Source organism: Polistes canadensis, unplaced genomic scaffold (assembly GCF_001313835.1).
Source record: "Polistes canadensis isolate GaletaPanama2010 unplaced genomic scaffold, ASM131383v1 scaffold_44, whole genome shotgun sequence".
In the NCBI taxonomy this organism is placed as follows: domain Eukaryota; kingdom Metazoa; phylum Arthropoda; class Insecta; order Hymenoptera; family Vespidae; genus Polistes; species Polistes canadensis.
In genome coordinates this window covers 66,211-72,641 of record NW_014569591.1, presented here as the reverse complement: position 1 = coordinate 72,641, position 6,431 = coordinate 66,211, and positions in this window count along the sequence as shown.

Sequence of the window (6,431 nt, the reverse complement as noted above, 5' to 3'; positions counted from 1 at the left end):
AATATTAATAATAATAATAATGAGACGATGACTAGAATGATGATAATGATAAAAAAGAGAAATAATGACCGGGAAAAAAAGAAGATAGGAAAAAAATTTTGGAATATAACGCGGGACTTTCGGTACGCACCATTTTTTTTTTTGTTATGCGAGCGATAAATAGATTCTTTCAATCGGTCTAATATATATATATCTCTTTCTAATACCTCAGGGGCATCGCATACAAATGATAAGGATTTTGTTAACCTTCTATAACAGAGTTATCTCTTTTTGTCTCTACACACAAAAATCATATAATACCAAAGTTCGGCTTTTACTTAAACTGATAGACAGTCGGGGCCAAAAGTTTTGAGATGATTTTCATAATCCATTACTGTTTTTCGAGATTTTTAAATCTTTCAATTTTGTTTTCATATTGTAAAAGAAGAGTTGAAGCCTAGCTTGTAAAATTACAAGCCTAATTATAAGCCTAAAGAGTCTCGAAATAGAGTAATTCATTTTTTAAATTACCTAGAAAAATGTCTGGCCCAATTTGAAGAACTTTTAGCCCACCTTTTATAATTTTATTATATTATAACATTATAAATTCACAGCTTATACTTAAAGTATACGAAATATATACATATATGTATATACATATGTGGCTTCACAGTTTGCATGCCGTTATAGAAGGGTTTAATATATTATTATAAAAGAATAATAATTTCAATTTGTTTTTTCTCATTTCGTGGCACGTGAAAACGTACACATTAAAAGAAGATCTCGCTTTTGAAACTTGGCTTGTCCAATGATATATGTATACAAAGTGATTTTAAACTTTCTACGTGATATTAAAAGTCTATTACTTCAGCTCGAAACTTTTTTTACACTCGCATTGGGCTTGGTAGTCTTACAATCTTAAATAAAAACAACAAGGAAGTTAAAACTCAGTTTAAAAAGTCTCGTAAAAGAGTGTAATTGATTTTTAAAATCACTTTTGTGCCACATAGAAAGTTTAAGCTCACCGTGTGTATATACATATGTCAGTACCTGTCCGAAGATTTTGTCAATTAGCTTTGAATATACACAAATGGAATAACAAGATTTAAAACTTAAAAGAAAGAAACAAACAAACAAAGTAATTATGACAATTAAAATGATTAGAAGGGCATCGAGGCACGAGTTTTATCTCGAAAGTATATTTTCGAATGATTTGAATTGGTCGTCAAATTCGTATATATACACACGCGTCTTACAATATATATATATATATACATATATATATGTATGATAATCGACCCATTCGAATGTTTATGCTTTTATTTTTTAAGAAAAGAGAAACTCGCAACCTCGAGTTCCTAACGATAGCAATAAAAAGACAAAAATCCAAAAATACGAGCAGAAAATTTCAAGTTTTCTTGTTAAGATTGTCAATTCGATCAATTAAAATTATTCGACGACGAATGAGCGAAATATTATCGTAATTTGAGAAACACTGTGGTACGGTGACGGAGAACGATTTTGAGAATAAATAGTTCAAAAAGAAAAAAAAAAAACAACAATTTTAACAAACAAAAAAAGACAAGAAAAAGAAAGAAGTAATTAAATGTATGATATTAATTGTGTTTCGTTCTCGTTCAAATAAGAACTATTTAAATAACAAAATAAAAAAAGATACGAAGAAGAAGAAGAAGAAGAAGAAGAAGAGATAATATCAACAACAAAAATAAAAAGATCGTTTGACTATTCATGGGAGAAAAAGGAAAAGAAAGAAAGAAAGAAAGAAAGAAAGAAGACACCTGAAATTAATGATATAAAAATTAAAAAAGAAACAAAAAAAAACAATCGGTATCTCTTATTCTATAAATGTTGGCTATTGTTAAATGTTGAAAATATTGTTCTGCGGAGAACTTGCGTTTTTAGTTGAGTGGAAAGATGATTAATAAAGTAAATTGACTTTTTCGTTAAATCGAAATATATATAAATATAATAAATAAATACATAGTTACATATACAGAGATATTTCGATTTGCGTTAGTTTCGACTAGAGCTAAAGTTAGATCGACGTTGAATTTTAATTAGAATTTGAATTGTGTCACATTTTATACCAAATTATTGTGATCCCAAACAATACCTCATATTATTTATTTCAAGACAGAAGACGAATTTTGAAATGTTAGAAATTTAAATATATATCCACGTTTAAAAAACGAGGCTCTCCGCATTCTGATCGTAATCTTAACTATCAATAGAAATCGATATAGACGAGTCAGATCTATCGATTTCTACAATTAATATCACTGAGCATCCTTGGTCAAGAAAAAATATCTATTAATCAAAATCTCCCAATTTTTTTTTTTTCCTTTTTTTCCCTCGCTCTCCTCCCCTATTATCTTCTCTATCATCCCTTTAAATCTTTTCGTTTTACTTTTAAACAGCTTTCCAAAAGCTTATCCTTTCGCTTTTAATTTTTCCATTTCTTTATTATTCTTCTCTCCTTTTTCTTTTTTTTTCTTTTGTTTTTTTTTTACAGAATTTTCTAAACATGTACGTTACCACGTGAGACTCGAGAGAGAGAGAGAGAGAGAGAGAGAGGGAGAGAGAGAGGGAGATTTCATGTTTCTCGAAAATATCGGGGTCCACTTATATTTTCTAAGCGTCAGAAAAACCGGAATTTACGAGAAACACGAAAAAAGCGAGGATTAACGTTACAGTGAATTGTATTTTATCTTCTCCCTCCTTTCCTCTTTTTATTCCACTTATATATATATATTTATTCTTTGTTTCTCTTCTATCTATATATATTCCTCTCTCTCTCTTTTTTTCCTTTATATTTATGAGCCCTTTCGTTAGCCGTCATAACCATGTTGAAGAAATACAAAATAATAAATATATATATATATATATATATAAACAAAAGAGAGACGGCCAGTGGATGCGACGCAGTGATACTTTCAGACAATACATTACAATTAATTACACTTATATTGGTAAATTAATCTATTACGATTATATAAAATAAAGTCAAATACAAAAGAATATACGATACATAATATATATACACATATACATATACGTTAACGTATACATATGTATATGTGTATGTATATATATATATATGTATATATAAATATATTCGATTTCGGTCAATGCTAAATGATTATTATCATTAACTAAGAAATAAAGTGTGCTCTATGTCATGGCGTTAATTATTTTTCTCTAATACTAATTATCTCGTTCCCTTTATATTTAATCCTTTTCCTTATTTCTTTTTTTTTTTTCTTTTTCTATTTTTTTGTTGTTGTTCTAAATATATTTCATGCGTTAAATGTTAAAAGATCTAAGAGATCATTTGCAGAGTTAACCATGCCCAAGAAGACATGATTTACTATCGTGCAGACCGCACATACATAATGCATGTTCTCTCTTGTTCCTATAGACACATAATTGTATGCGATATTACCCTAGGGAAGGGCCATTCCTCTTGTGGCACCTCGGTAACAAGCCATACCATCGGCATATCAACCTTGCCATTTTCCCACATGACATTACAACTTGAATATCGTAAACTTGTGCGAGCAGCACTAACATTCTCTCTCTCATTCTCTCTTTCTCTTTCTCTCTCTCTCTCTCTGTCTCACCCTTCCAAGCCCTTCTTTCTATTGTAATCCGCAAGATCGAGCCTTCGTTCTATTTTACCTGCTCCTCGTGAAAGAAAGGAAAAATATCGGCTTTCGATGCCCAATTACAGACTCGCATCTCTTCTTTATTTTTTTCATATTTTATCTATACGAATCATTTTTGATCTTTATTTTGCCATCATCGATCGATAACGCGCACATGACAATTTATTTCATCTATTAATTTTAATATTTTCTTTCTTTTTTTTTTTTTTATATATATTGATTTACTTATAATTAAAAATAGAAGAAAAAAAGTATTTAGAGTTAAATAGAATTATATATTGACTGGAATATGGGAAATTATAATGAGATAAATCGACTTTATTTTTTTGTTTTTCAATGAATTTTTTTTCTTGTTTTTTTCCTGTTTTTTTTTTCTGTTGCATCGTGGGATTTCTCAGCTTATTTTTAACTATAGCCAAGGGAGAAAATCGTTTTCTTTCTCTAACCTTGGCGACATATTTTATCGAAAGAAGAGGGTTAGGAAGAATAAGAAAAAGATGCGACCTACATACTTTGCCATTCTTAAGGGGCCCAATGCGCATTCGCGCATCTCTCAGCGTACGTACAGTCTTCTACTATGCTATCCCAGAACATGAGGGCTGTTTTTATTAACGTACGCAAAAGAGGGCTACGTAAGCGGCTTATTTCCTGCAATTAAAATGTTTCTTTAAATATCCCCACCTCCTTTTCTCTTGTACAACCCCCCCTTTTTCTCTCTTTTATTCTTTCTCTCTCTCTCTCTCTCTCTCTCTCTCTCTTTCTTGCTCTTACACCTATTTCATTGTGGATATCTCGAGTTTGAATTTAATTTAGCGACTTATTGTTGTTAAATATATGCGATCTCAATTAAATAGTTAAATTAACATTAAAACGTATAAACCGTTTACAATATAAATTATATTTTCTTTACGTTATTATCTTATTTTATTATATGATTTTTGAAAAATAAAAAATATACTTTTATAATTAACGTAAAAGTCTATTAAAAAATAATAATACGATCAAGAAAATTTATTATTAACAACTATTAATTTTGTAGACAATGAATGAGTCTGTTAAAAAAATTTGTAGAATCTTTAAGAATATCGATCGGTTGATCCTTGAGATAAATCTTATACTAACTAAAAAATAAGATATATATATATTTTTTCTCTCTCTCTCTCTCTTTTCCTACTTACGTTCACAAAAAAGAAAACACGGGTGGTCGTTTCGTCGAGACGTGACGTACTTAAAAGAGACAAATCTCAAGTTCTCTATATAAAACGCAAGATTTCTCCCGAGATAGAGGAAGAGAAAGAGAGAGAAAGAGAGAGAGAGAGAGAGAAAGAGAGAAAGAGAAATAGAGAAAGAGAGAGTGAGGAAAAAAAAACGTAAAGTTTCCTTCTGCTTGCCAATTTGCCGGAACATTAGCCGCCTGCTGCGCTGCTTCTGGTGCGTATATATACCTATACCTATGTACGAGAACAAATATTATTGACAATCACTCACAATCAGTTCGATGATTTAAAAAGATGGGGAGTGAGTATCGATGAGAAAAAAATTCGATCTTTGCGAAAGTAAATTTGTTTTCATTATTTCTTCTTTTTCTTTTTTTTCTTTTTGCATTTCTTCTATTTTTATCTCAAAACTCATAAATAACGAAATAAAAAAAAAAATGCGAAATTATAATATTTTAGAGCGCGGATCTGGAAAGCTGAAATTTTGCTGACAATCATTTTTTTTTTTTTACTACGATCTAAAGGCAACGACAAATCTTATCGAGATATTCTTCTTCCTCTTTCCCTCTATTTCTTTCTATCTTTATTTCTGTTAAAAAGGGCTTCTGCTCACTGAACCGTCCTTGCGTTCTTACTATTCGCGGGAAGGCTCCCCAAGGATCTTAACAGTGAGATATATCCATCGAGCAAGATTACACAAGTGCGTTTCCACGATCTTCCTCCGGTAATTGAAAAAGATTTGTTTTTTCTGTCTCTATCCTATATTTTTATCTCCTCTCTCTCTCTCTCTCTCTCTCTCTCTCTCTCTTTTTCTCTGTCTTTTAGTCATAAATCAGTGACCAGCTTCGCAAGACATTTACGAATCTATTCTTTAAATATAATAATAATAATAATAATAATAATAATAATAATAATAATAATAATAATAATAATAATAATAATAATAATAATAATAATAATAATAATAATAATAATAATAATAATAAAGGTGGGTTATATAATATAGTTGTTAATGTTATTTCGAATGAACGTCATTTTATTTTTATTTGGAATAAATGAGTGCGTTTTACTTGACTACGGTTAACAGTGCTCTCTCTCTCTCTCTCTCTCTCTCTTTCTCTCTTTCTCACTATCTTCTTTTCTCGCCCGTCAAGAAGAACAAATAAAAGTATTTTCTTTTCGTTTATTTGTTTCTTGTTCGGTTATTTTTTTTCATCTAGAAATACTTTTCCCTCATCTCTTTCTCTCTCTCTCTCTCTCTCTCTCTTCGCTTCCTTACTCTTACTCGCTTTCTTCTAAAATTGTCGATTAATAGAATAATCGTAATAGTGCGCGAGATAGAGTTAGCATCTAATTAAAATGATTACCTTTTGCTAATTATATATAATTATATTATCATGATACAATATAATTTTATAATACAGAATAAACGAGAGGAGGTGTCGAGAACGATTACGAGTGAAGAAAATTCGCGAGAATTAATAATGGTAAAAAGAAATGTATCCGCGATTTCTTTTCATATAATATTCTTCTTTTTTCTCTCCTTCTT